The sequence below is a fragment of the Apteryx mantelli genome, chromosome 3 (assembly GCF_036417845.1).
Source record: "Apteryx mantelli isolate bAptMan1 chromosome 3, bAptMan1.hap1, whole genome shotgun sequence".
Taxonomy (NCBI): domain Eukaryota; kingdom Metazoa; phylum Chordata; class Aves; order Apterygiformes; family Apterygidae; genus Apteryx; species Apteryx mantelli.
In genome coordinates, this window is record NC_089980.1 from 71603515 (window position 1) to 71616718 (window position 13204).

The 13204-nt window shown below is 43.4% G+C and overlaps 1 protein-coding gene across 4 annotated transcripts in view; it reads left to right on the forward strand.

Moving 5' to 3' along the window:
- The first annotated feature begins 319 nt into the window (after positions 1-319).
- The window catches only part of HIVEP2 (HIVEP zinc finger 2), a 149368-nt gene continuing 136483 nt past the window's right edge, over positions 320-13204 (forward strand). For 2 of the 4 annotated variants that reach the window (XM_067293631.1, XM_067293632.1), the window contains exon 1: positions 814-1672. The gene's annotated coding sequence lies outside the window, so the exon portion shown is untranslated. The other 2 variants (XM_067293630.1, XM_067293633.1) reach the window with 2 other exon arrangements.

Below are 13204 nucleotides of genomic sequence, written 5' to 3' on the forward strand. Positions count from 1 at the left end.
AGATATTAGCAACACAGGTAGCAGGATGTTGTCACGCTGTTATCACTCTTTGGTTAATTACAAGTTCCGAAAGCCAGGGCTGTGTTTGCAGCGATGGGCTGCTCCGAGGAAGTGAAGTCACCGGGTTGCTCCCCGTCCCGTCCCGTCCCGCCGGCCCCGCCCGGAGGGTACTTCCCCCCGCTGCTCCCCTCAGGCGGCGGCGGCGGCGGCGGCGCCGCCCCGGCCTGGCCCCGCCCCGCGGGACGTTGCGGGCGCTCATTGGCTGCGGGTGGCCCCGTGAGCCCGGGGCGGCCGTTAGCCTGCGGCGGCCGCCTCCGACGAAGAGGGAGGGCGGCCGGCCGGTGGCGGGAGCGCTGGCTGTGGGCCGCCGCCCGCCGCAGGGACTGGCTGTCCCTTCTTCCGGCCGTAGGGGCGGGTCTCAGGGAAAGCCCTTCGCCGTGGCGTTGCAGGCGGTTGGCTCGTCGGCGAAAGGCTGTTAAAGTAAATGCAGAGGCCGGGGACAGCTGGCGAGGCGGAGGGCTGCGCTGCCAGTGCGCGCCAAGCGCGGCACCGGCGCTCCGCCTGCGGAGCGCGCTGGGCGCTGTGTTGCCACGGTCCCTTTTAAAGGGCAGTGTAGGAAGCGGTGAGGGTCGCGGCGGCCGCCCGCGCACCGACCTCTGCGCGGGCAGCGGAGGCAAAGACGTACATGGTTTTAAATACGCCTTGCACGGCACGTTAGGCGCAGTGCTCAGCTGGGGGATGGAAACCGCAAGAAAACAGGTTCAAAAGCCCAAGAAATGCAGCCAGCACCAGGAACTCTGGTATTATTTTGTTCTTCCTGACATAACGTGATCTTGACCAGGCAAGGCAGAGGAGGTGGAGTGGTTGGAGGAAAAAAAAACGAGGGAGGGTGAGCGTGGGGGGGGGGAAGGAGGATCCCACATCCTTAAAGGAAATTCTCAAGCTGGGAAGACGCACAACTTTTGCATGGCAAGTTGAGACTAGCTCTCCTGGGAGTTCCCTTTTCGGAGGCGGGGGAGGGGGGAACAGAGATCTCCTCCGGCGGGGAGAGGCTGAGGATTTGCACTCAGAAGCCCTGCCTCCTCCCTCCCCCTCTGTCCCTGTCTGCACAGTGCACCTCTGCTGCTCGCCGTCTCGCTCGCGCTCTCACGCACTCGCTGCGCCCATCACCCCCGCGCCGGGCGCTGCCGGTCGCGCCCCGCTCGCTCCCCCCCGGCGCGCTGGGGGACCCGGTGACGTCACGGGCCGCGCGCTCCCCGCGCTCGCTCGCTCGCCCGCCCGCCGCCCTGTAACTTCTGTTCTGGGAAGTGGTGCCAGGAATAACCCAGCCTGTCTGCAGATCACAGAGGCTCCCTCCCTCCGCGGCCAGAAAAAAACTGCGGCTCCCCGGGCCTCTGCCTCTCTCGTGTAAAACTGAGCCTCACCACTATCATTGTTGTTATTTTTTCTTCTTCAAAAAGAGGGAGAGAAATGCTCTCCCTTAAGATAAATACATGAAACAGACGCCCCTTGGCTGCTGGAATATCTCTGTCTGTCTTTATATAAAGAAATACCGCGAGCCACCTCACTCCAGGCAAACCTTTAGCAAAGGAGCAACAAGAGCACCCAGCGGGATCAACAACAACAAGGGCACTGAGAGGGCTTTCCTCCTTCCTCCTCGGTGACTTTCCAGGTGAGCAGCAGCTGCTGCTGCAGGCAGCCCCCTCCTCCCTGCCTCCGCGCCTGTCTCCCGCCTGTCCCGTCACGGGCACCAGCTGACAGCCTCGCCGAGCCGCCGGCGGGTGCCGGGGCTGAGGGGCGCTCCCGGAGCGGGGGCGGGCTGGGGGTGATTCGGGAGCTTTACTTTTTTTTGGGGGGGGGGGCGCGGCAGAGAAAGTGCTTGACAGGCGGGGGGTCTGACGCGAAGGCTTTCCGTGTCGCTGGAGCAACTTGCAGTGTGGTTGCTGCAACTTGGTGCTCCCTGGCCTCGGGGCGGCGGGGGTAAATGGAGGGCATGCGGCGGGAGGCGCGGGGGCAGGGAGCCGCTCGGGGCAGCCGGCGGGGTTCTCGGGCCGCCAGACCGGTAAGTCACCCCGCGGCGGCGGCGGCCGTGGGTGCTGACACCGCCGGCCCCGTGCCCGGAGTGCGGCGGTGAGCGCCCCCCCCCCCCCCGCGGCGTGCAGGCAGGCGGGGAGGGGAGGCCTTTGTTAGGGGCGCGCTGTTGGGAAACGCGGGGAATACCCGGCATGTCAGTGTGTGCCGACGAGGCGCGGGCCGCCTTGCGTAACTCCTCCTGCGGCGACGAGCGCGCCTGCCGCGTACCGACGGCAGCCAGCCGCCGCGGGAGGGCCGGGGCGCCCGGCGGGGGGCGGGGGGGCGCCCGGCGGCGGCGGCACCGCGCCGGGGGTGGGGGGAGGCCGCGGCCGCCGGGCCGCCCCCGCGAGCGGGGGAGGGGGTACGTAGGGGCGCCCCGCGGGCGCGGCGGAGGGGACGCGGCCGCCGCGCCGGTGTGTGCGCGTCGCGTCGCGCCTGGGCGACCGTTCCCTGAAGTGGGTGGGACGTTGGCCCGTTCCGGGAATGTTCCATGACGTGGTAACGCCACAGGAAGGGGGTGAGCGAGGGGCTCGGCCGCCGCCGGGGCCCTCCCTTCCCCCACCCCCGCCGCCGCGGCGGGGCGGCCGCGCAGGGCAGCGCTTATTATATAACGCAGGTCCGCGCGGGCGCCGTTATGTAAGCGGCACCTCGCGGCCGCCGCTGCCCGTGGCCGCAGGCGGGCCTCCACACTCGCCGCTTTCCTTGGACATGTCACCCCCGTGATCACGGGGACGCGCTGTGTGAGGGGAAGTCCCAGGGCCAGCCCGCGCAATGGTGCTGCGCACTGACCCGCCGCGGCGCAGCGCCTCACCTTCCGCGGGCGGCCCGCCGCGGCCCGCCGCCTCCCCGCCTGCCGGCGTGAAGTGCGCCGCTCTTCCGGGGGGGCAACCCCGAATCAATAAATAAACGCGCCCCGGTTTCAGTCTCCCGCATGAGACTGCTCTGCTTTTGTTATTAATTGGTAATAATAGCCACGCGTTATTTTTAGGAATTTTTTCTTAATGTGGTAACGGAGCCATTTAAACTTTTACTTCAGACGTTAAACCTTTTTTTTATTATGGTAACTTTTAAATGCCGCTTTAAATTAAACTAATAGAAATTCTAATGAAAGTCATTAGAAGTGTTTAGCTAAGTAATTTCCATTCTCATTTTGAAACGAAGTAAACATTAATATAAAAGCTGACTGGCTTTGTACATTATTAAATATAGCAAATATTACATGCCTACTTAGCCAAAGGTATTACTTTTTTGCTTACAATGAATCTTTGCTGTGGTTTATTATGAAGGAAGTAAATAAAATTGCCCAGGTGGCAAAACCACCTATTAATAGATAGATATATTATTATTATTATAGGTATATTATTATTACTACTCTACTCCATGAAGCTGTGCTTGCAGACAGTTACCTTCCTTCCTGGATTTGTGCAGCTCCTAGCATAAGGGGGCTCTGGTCATCATTAGGACTTCTGGGGACACTGACTAATTATAGTAATTACTGAATTGAAAGAACTACTGGTCTAACAAGGACTGAATTCAGTGGACCTAGTTTTTAAACTCTGCTGTTGTAACTTACCGCTGACAACCAGAGGAATTTGATCCTCAGGTTATGAGGACACAGTGCAGAATCCTCAGAATTTTGATAGTGAAAATGATAAGCAAGCAAGCTAACAAAATGCAGCTGTTTTTAAACAGTTATCAGAGTCTTTTGTTTATTAGGTTTGCAGCACACAGACATATTTGGATAGGTGCACTGTAACCTGGATGCTATATTTGTTTGCAGTCAGATGTTTCCATATCCTTCCATTTAGGGGATGCTTCTGAAACTTGAGGGTATGGGCTATCTGAAATTTGCTTCATGATTTTTATTGTTTTGCCTGATTTTTTTTCAAAAAAAATTGTTAACATTGTAATTGTAGATTAGGCTGAGAGCTTTTTCTTTCCATGCAAGTTTTTAAAAGTTACCATTCTTTCTGTAAATACATTTAAGGTTATTGTGAAACGACAGCACTGATGTGGTACAAAGCCAAAAGGTCTCATTAGGTTTGTTGATGGAACATTCCAAATTTTTAGTGTTGTATATTTTCCAGTGGCCACTGGGCATAGCAGATATATGTCCTGGCTGTAGTGGGATGTTAAAATATCACTGGTATGATAGGAACAAAAATAAGTGCACTTGTCCCAAAGTACAAATGTAGAGGACTTTTAATTGTGTATCTAAGTCTGATTGTGTGGCAACAGTGCAAAACTGTTCTTTACAAAGACAGATTTTTAGATTCTCAAGTGACTAGATTGCCTCATATGTGAGATCTGTTTACAAACCTTCTTGTTACTATGAAGACAAAACAGCCATATGCATTCATGTGGTCCTTGCTGAATAATAGTACATGTGTCTGCTTGAGTGTTTGGCAGTATATCATGTTTAGTTTATGTGGTGGCACCCTACAAGGCCATTCTTCTTTGACTTTTAACTGTTTCTAATACTGTTGGCTGAACACAGTTATAAGAATAAGCTTATGATATTAGTCTAGTCTGATTGTTTTAGGTAAGCTGACAATTTTTAGGCAGGAAATTTGCTTCAGAGCATCTCGCCAAACTTATTTATTCATTTATTTAGGCGCTTGTTTTTTAAAAGAATGAAGGTGAATTAGATTTAAACAAAAGCGAAAGTAATAAGTACCATATTGCATGTTCTTCTCCTCACTGCCTTCCCTCCGAGTTATCAGTGGGGGCAGTTAGTAATACTAGTTTTGAAGTCTAACCATTTTGGGTAAGGTAACTGGCACATGGGAGCTATGTGTCTGGCAGAAGTGGTTTGCTTAGCTAAGAACTGTAATACTTACCCATCAAAGAGAAATATGCTTGCTATTTAAGAGTATTACTGTAGGTGGAGAGTTGATAAGATCAGTTATGTGACCTGTAAAGTGTTACGAAAGAAGGCAAGCCATCTTTCAAACTTTAGTATGGTGGGGTTTTGTAATAAGCTGTGGTTTGTTATATGGACGGCTCTCCATCCTGCTGTGTAAGCGGAGTTCAGCAAGTACGACAGTCACCTAATTCTCACTTGATTCTGCTTGAGAATTCCAGACACAGTTGTCAAACCAATGCGCTAACTTTCTCCGGCTGTCCTAGGTCATAATGTAAGTCAGGTCAAGCAAAAGTTGATTCTTCATGGCAATGGCCTTCACAGGGTAAAGAGCTTTTTCTGTCTTATTTACCTTGCTCATTGAGAAGAGGTGAACCTGAGAGTGTATTGTTTTAAAGTATTGCTTCTTCCAACAGGGGAAGTGCATAATCCTTATTAGATCTGATGGGTTAGTCTTCAGCAAAAGTTAAATACTAATATTCATGGGAACTTGGTAGAAGTGTTGTATGCAGAGGCTGCATACCTTGCTATTTGAAAAACATCTGATCAGTCTGATACTTTAAAATCTTTTTATTTAAAGAGGTAGGTTTTTTTTTTCCTAACAGATTCCTTACACAGCATTTCTAAAGTCGTGTGTTATGAATTAAAGTAACCATTTAAAAAATTATTTGTCTTTCTACTGTAATTTAACTGATCTTTTTTTTGGTGGAAGAAACTATCTAGCAGTTCCCAAAGAACTGAAGAAACAGCAAGGGGATTGAAAGCATAAGCTAGATAGAACTGGAGAGTAGTATTTTTCACTAGTATGTTTCAGTCAGTAATTTTGGGTACTACATTTAATTAGAGTAGCACAGAGTTATCACATAAGAATGGCAATTTCAAGCCGGCTGTGCCATTTTAATAGGAAATAGCAGTTTTGTCCTGTTTTGTTTCTCTTTGTAGGGCTTAGCTGTTTTTTATAAGAGTTTGCAACAACTTCTATTTCAGCAGGAAACATTAAACAGGAATTTCACTGGGGGCATGTTTTTCTTTCTGGAGTGAAATTAGGACTTACAGCGTAAGTCCTGGCAGTGTAAGAACAAAAATCCATTGCAAGTAGAAGCATTAGAAATTTTCCCCTGACAACCAACTAGTGAACCTCTACTTGGACCTTAAGAGATCATCAGTGAAGTTAAATATGTTAATCTCTGTAAATATGTAAGTGGTTTTTGGCTTTTTAATGAAATGGCAAGTGGGAGGCACCACATACTTCTGATTTTCTCACTATGGACTTCTACTGATAAATGAAACAACTGACTTTACCGTAACTACTCATTCTTAATAGGTTGTCCCTAGTAAGATTTCTCCCCACAGATCTCTCTCACAAAGCTATTAACATGGAAAGGGGGTGAGAGGGTATGAGAAGGGGAAACAATCTGATGCAGCATTTCCAAATCCCTGATGTGAAATAGTCAGAAGGCATACAAATATCGTATGTATCTTTGCCTGTCAAGTTAAAAGTCTCTTAGCCTTTTTTTAATCTTGTGATTAATTTCTCGCCATCATTAATGTGGTCTAAACGTAAGAGTTTCCTCTTGGTGTGAGGAAGTTTTGTGGATTCTGGGCGCTTATTTTCATTTGACTTTCTGCTACATCTTGTACATCTGCAAAATGGTCTCTAACTGTTCTCTGTACACCAGGGTAATAACGGTAAAGTCTGGACCACAACTGTTCATGCCCACAACACTGCTTGTGTTTCTGTATTTATTCATTCTGTCCTGAGTGTGCCTCTTCTACTATTTCTTGAAATTGAGTGCTGCCTTTTACTTTTTTACTGATTCCTAAGATTGTCAGTGGAGGTTTTTATATGAGAAAGCAAAAACGTATATCTGTTTTTTCTCCGCTTTCTCTCAACGGGGAGCTTGACTTGCCTACATACAGAAAAAGTTATCACTTGGAAGGTAGTATTCTTAAAGTAGTATAGTGCACCAATGTGGATTTATTATCTGATATAAATTCCTCTGACACATGGTTATGCTGGTATGACTAGTTTGTATAGTGAGTATATCCATTTTTCTGAGTTTCTGTGGGGATTATGCACATCCTACCTATGTCAGTGTAGACTAAGTCCCAGCAGAAAGAATTCTTTTCTTTCTAAAGATGGCACAGAAACCTTAAACAGGTGGTAATGTGTTACTTGCCATTTTCATGCACACACAGATATATTTTGTTGCACCTCATTTTATGTGTTTACCAGAAAATTGTTTTATTTATTTATTTTTTTTTTTACTTATGATTGACAGTTCTATACTAACACATTCATCAATTCTGAAAAATATCACTCTTTGATATGGAAAATTTTAATTTCCACAAAGAAATTGTAAAAAATATGTCTCTCTTTAAAAACATAAGTTCACTTCATTGCAACTTTAATAAGTTGTAATAGGCTACTTTAGCTCTGACTGAAATCTCTGATTTGTGGCAGCTGCCAAAGGGAGAAAAAGGATGTATAGTTTTTTTTAAAAGGCATGTTTTAATTACTATTTTGTCATACAAGAGGAACTTGAAATTTGATAGTTATAGAAAGAGTTTCTTTTTTAAATAGTGTTTTATCATAAATTCCATATGAAGAGTCACATGGGAAAGAAGTTAGATAATTTGCATGTGTAGTTCAGTTTAATAGAAAAGTAAAAACTACGGGAGCTAAAGGGTATTGAAACTACAATGTCAAGTGACCTTTTAATGGTAATGCAGTAAAAGTGTTTGATCCTCTTCATAAGAAAATGCGTGTGAAAGACCAAAGCAGAAAAAAAACAAATTATTTTCTGTAATTTATAGTGAATTTTAGACTAGTTCAGACCATATTGGATAGAATATGATCATATAGTTGATGTTAATGTATAAGGATTTTTGGCTGCTGAGGTTGTAATATTGGCCCTGGCCTGACTGGACTAACTTAATCCCCCCCAAAACTGAGTGGTGTGCGTGGAATTTTCACGTGCTGTGCTTGGTGGTCAACCCTCAGGGCTCGGGTCCTCTCCTTATCAAGCACTTCGTGAATAGGGAGAAATATTGGACTTTTTTTTAATAAGCAATTTACAAAGCTGAAAAAAATGTCCAGTTACATGTTGTAGAACATGATACCATCTCGGAGAATTTAATAGAGCAGAATATTTAATTTTGTTAAAGTAAGATTATTTAATGAACAGTTTTCCCATAAAGTAGTATCTGCACTTAGCCAGGAAGCTTTATCTTTGGAAAAAAAAAACAGAACAGGATTATTAGAATTAGTCTTATTTGACAGTGTGTTTTTTTTTTTTTTCTTGAATATTTATATTAAGGATCTCAAAATTGTTTTCCTTTTAAATAAGAGAAATGGCCCATTCTCAAATGGCCCGTTCTCTGTATTTTGTATTTGTGGTTTGCATTAAAACAAAACATGTGTGGTGTGTCAAGAAAGAATATTATGAAATAGTAAGTGGGGGTTACCCTTCCTTGACAACAGGACATGACACTGTTTAGTTGTAGGGCAAGGCCAGTATTCAGTAGAGGCTGAGTTGCTGGCATGTATTAACAGTGTTCGTAGTTCAGTGCATGGCATTTTGAGTGCAGTCTGTTCAGAAAACTCCTCAAATATGTGGAGTTCCAGGCACATTGTCTTTCAAAGACAGCTACAGTGTTTCACTTAGCTGAAAAAATTGAGCTTTATTTGCTCTAACTGTTGTCAATTTATGTGAGATTTGAGAGTGATTTTACTTCTTGTATAAGCCTCACCAATGATAAAGAAATGCCCTGGAGAATAATGTAGGCCTCTATTTAAACTGGCATCTGTGCAAGCTGATAGTGTATAACTGTATCCTCTGTGGCTACTGTGAACAGCCCCTTGCTATTCGTCTTGAGATTTGAATTTATAAAACTATTTTGTTAACATTGTCGAAGAGAGAATAGAGTCCGATTCATGGTCTTCTGTAACACCGGGGTAGACTAATTTTGACATTTTCCCGTCTAAGTAAGAAAAAAAGGATTGGGAAAAACTGAACACTAAATACAAAGAAGTCATCTACCAAATAAAGATGGTGCCAACTTTTGCATAGTCGTTTTCAGAGCAGTCGTTATGCAAGTTGTATTTTTTGGTGAGAAAAGAGTATCTAGTCCTTTAGTAAAATGTATTATTTTAAAGTGCTTGTGTTAATACGTTGACAATTTATATGTGAAAACAAGCCCAAGAGCAACGGCCTAGCAATTTCACTTCTCTTCTGTCTGGGGTTTAAAATCAGTTATGTTTGTGAAGACAAAACCATATTTTTTTTCTTTTAGTCTGAGACAAAATAGTTCCTTAGTAAGAAAGATATTCATCCTTGACTGAACATTCATAGATCCCTAGAACCAAATCCCAACCCCACTGAAGTCAATAAAAGTTTCTACACTGACTCCAGTAGAGGTAATATTTAACTATGAACTTTTAGACCATTAAGTCAGACATTTTGATGCTTTGCATTATGATAGTCTATCTTGATCACCATGAGAGGTCATGAACATGATACTAGGTTCTTAGAATAAAGAGGTTTTACTCTAACATCCTTGCAAAGTATGTGAATATAATTATTTTAAAAATTCCTAGCAAAATTGTGTCAGACAGAACTTGTAGCCCATACCATTATTTTGTGCTTGGTCCTACAATCCTAGCAAAACTCCCATAGAAGTCAGTGGATATTTTGACTGTGATGGACATACTATATTTCTTTAATTTTGTGAGGTACAGCTGAATTGTGGTATGGGCTTACTAAGATACTACTCATACAGCTGAAGAAATTTGTGATATGTATTAGGATAAGAGTCATTTATATAAAAATATGTTTGAGTAGGAAATCACAGCATGATGTTAGTGAAGTGAAAACTCAAAGAAAGTTTTTTTTGTTTTAGAGCTAGAGTGATGCCAACTACAGTATTACTACCTCTAGTAGGTTGGAGTGGGGGCAGTAAAATTGGGATGGAGAGATAAAGTTGGTCTAGTAAGTTATCTGTCATGTTTGATATTTATTAGCTACGTATTGTTCAAATCTTTTTTATTTTTTACTAATTAAAAATATACAAATCTGTACTCTGCTTTGACCTAATTTATCATTGTGGATAGTGTTAATTGTTGGTAGAAAGCTTCAGAATCAGCCATGCTTTAGTAGAACTACTACAACTAATTTGGTGTAATTAGTAGGGTAGGTTTGAGAAAACTATGTTTTGTAAAGGAGTAAGGTTGTAAGCTGGAACTAATATGCACTAGTGTGAAGGTTCCCATAGTACCTTCCTGTGGTTTGTTTGGTTATTGGCAGCACTCTGGTTTGAAAAATGTCAAGTGACGAAAGGATGACATGTAGAACCTTAATTTCAAACCTGCTTTGTTTTTAACTCAGCTCACTAATAGTTGAAAACTGTTATCATATAACTTCAGTGACTCCATTAAATTAGTTAGTACAATAGGACAAAATTAATCAGGACAAAAATTCATCACTCTGTGTTGTTTTTATGAACAGGCTTGGCAGAGAGGTGAGAAAGTAATAGGCAATGGATTGGAAGTATATCAGATCCTGCAAAACATCTCTTTTGGAGGAAGGACAAGGTGCACTTATACAGCAGCCTGGAAATGCTTGTTTTGCTTCTGGGTTATACAGATTTCAGCTTCCAGAGTTGATAAGCCTGAACCTTTTGTGGTGGTAAGTTAACCTGGACACATCCACTTGTCAAAGATAAATGTGTAAGGAGAAGAACCTCTGCTTTAGTTTCAGTCAGAGCCCCCTATGTAATGCTTTACAGTGGCGTGTCTGGGGTTTTTGCTTGTTCTTCTGTGTAACAGCAAAGTGGCTTTCCTTCCTGATTTTCCTTCCATTGCTCCCCAGATCACCCTCTGCATGGCAGGAAAGAGAAACACACGTGGGACAATGGAATTACTTTATGTGGACCTTTCCAAAGCTTCAATGCAGCATATTTTCCACAAATGGAGCGACTATGAGAGAAATCTTTAAATTTTCTTTTGCTCTCTCTCACAGCCTTAGTAATTAAAGAAGAAAGCAAGGATGCTAAATATATATTTTTGGACGTATGCTAGCTGAGAATGAGGTCGAGAGGGGAAGATTAATAAAATGGGGAGGGGAGGTGTAAATGTGACTGATAGTGGATTGTAATTGCATACCAGAAGTTATTCTTACCAGATAAAGTCTTCCTCTAGCATTACGTCCCCAGTTTATAGACTGTTAGTATTACAGTCTTTAAAATCCTTTCTGAGTTGGAAGTCATAAAAGCATGTCTTGATGAGTAACTAAGAGCCAGCAGAAGCCACCATTTTGGATTCAGTAGTAGCATCCTCTAATTTCCAGTGTTTGGCTTCTCCACATATAATTTACACTCAGAATACAATGAGGCATACCTTCTTATCTTACTCAGTGATTGCAGGTATTTCCCTTTTCATTTGCTTATTGCACTGTTTTGATTTAATTTAGTTGCAGCATCATTTGATCCTGGTCAATAGTTCAAGGACTTAACCAACAAGCAAGGGAATAAATGAAACCGATTTTGACTGACCCTTTCTCTGTCAAGTGGGTTGTCTGGCACACCAAGAGTACAATAAACAGATTTTGTGGCTATTTACAGACTCATGCACTAGAAAACAGAGCACCATTCTTCCCAGTTTCATTATGTAATTCAGACAGTGTCACATCCAGATGATGGGATTATACCTGTTTTTTTATTTTAGCCAAAAAATGCCATTTTTAGCACCACTGCTTTGATGTTTTCTCATAAAATATAAACAGATTACAAAAGAAAATTGAGGGAGTTTGCCATATTGCATGAAGAAATATTTAAGTGTGCTTGTGTGAATATATGCATATACACCTACATACATTTATGTGATCATAGCTTTTGCCTCCAGTTGTATTCAGTCTCCTTTGTGGTACTGTATGCCTGGAATAATTTCATGAGAGCTAGTGGTTGCAGGTCTTCATTATTTGTTGCTGAGAGAAATATTTGGCCTATTGTTAATGTAGAGTTGACTTTTGGTATTATTTAAATATAAAAGAAAGTATTTAAAGTAAATTAACTTAGTTGAATTATTAATGTGAGAGTATTGGCATTTATTGCACAGATTTATGTATTGATGCATATACGTGGTCATGTTTTGTTAAACAGGTAAAAAATCATGTTAGTTCTCTGTAGTGGACTGTTATGGATTTATTTTGGTGTAATTGGAATCAGAACCTGTCCAGGTGACCTTTCTGAAGTTATTCACTGTTCCTGGTGCATTGCTGACTTGATGCCACAAGAGTCAATATTCATCCAGTTACGGAGTGTGGTTCTTGTTATTGCCTATGACTGATTCAGCCAAGGTCGTATCCTGGTAGACCCTGAAGATGTTTGCCTTCTAAGTAGAGGCACTCTGAATTCTTTTCATATCCTCTTGCTTCTGAAAGACATAATCATATCACTCTTATTCTAGCCAGAAGGTTAAAGGATTACTTCTGAGGCCCTGTCACTGGTGATTCATGACAGTCAACTTGTGTATAGTGCTCATTGACCTCCGCCCTGCTGGTCAGTCAGTTCACTTCAGCTCCGTGACTGAACTAGTGGTTCCAGATCTCCTGGCTCTAGATATGCGTCCAGAAAGTCAACTCATGAATAGACTACCCCTGTAAATAGATTATGTAAATGAAGGATATCATAAAGAGCATTCGGATCATGCCAACACTTGTCATCTTGTTGCTTGACCTTCGGTTTCTGTTGTGTCAAGCGCAAAACCATCTTGCCCTCATCCCACAGTTTTCAAGTCAGTGCCCCGCAACTGAGAAGAAGATGATACCAAGTGTTACCTTGCAAGTTGCCTAGTCTCTTGTGAATAAAAGGAAAACTTTCTTATTTTGGATCAAATCCTGACTTCAATAAAAGTGCAGAATGACAAGTTCTTACTGATTTTCATGGGGCTGGGATTTTGCCGATAGTTGTAGAAAGGACTTGTACTGCTGAAATAGTGTTCCTCTTGACTGTCTCAGCATATAAATGGAAACCTTCACCATACAAGGTTTAGCCTTTAGTGGATATAATAACAGTAGATGAGAATATTGGAAAAACTCTCTACATGGAAACAGCCTCTGGATACTTCAGGCGGAGAAGATATAACAAAGGGCACTCTCAACAGAAATGATTGTTACATTGCCAGATGGTATAAGGTAATTTGGAAAGAGTAAAGATATATTCCCTACCCCAAGGTGCTTTCATTGTTTTTTGAATATAAGATGTGTAAAG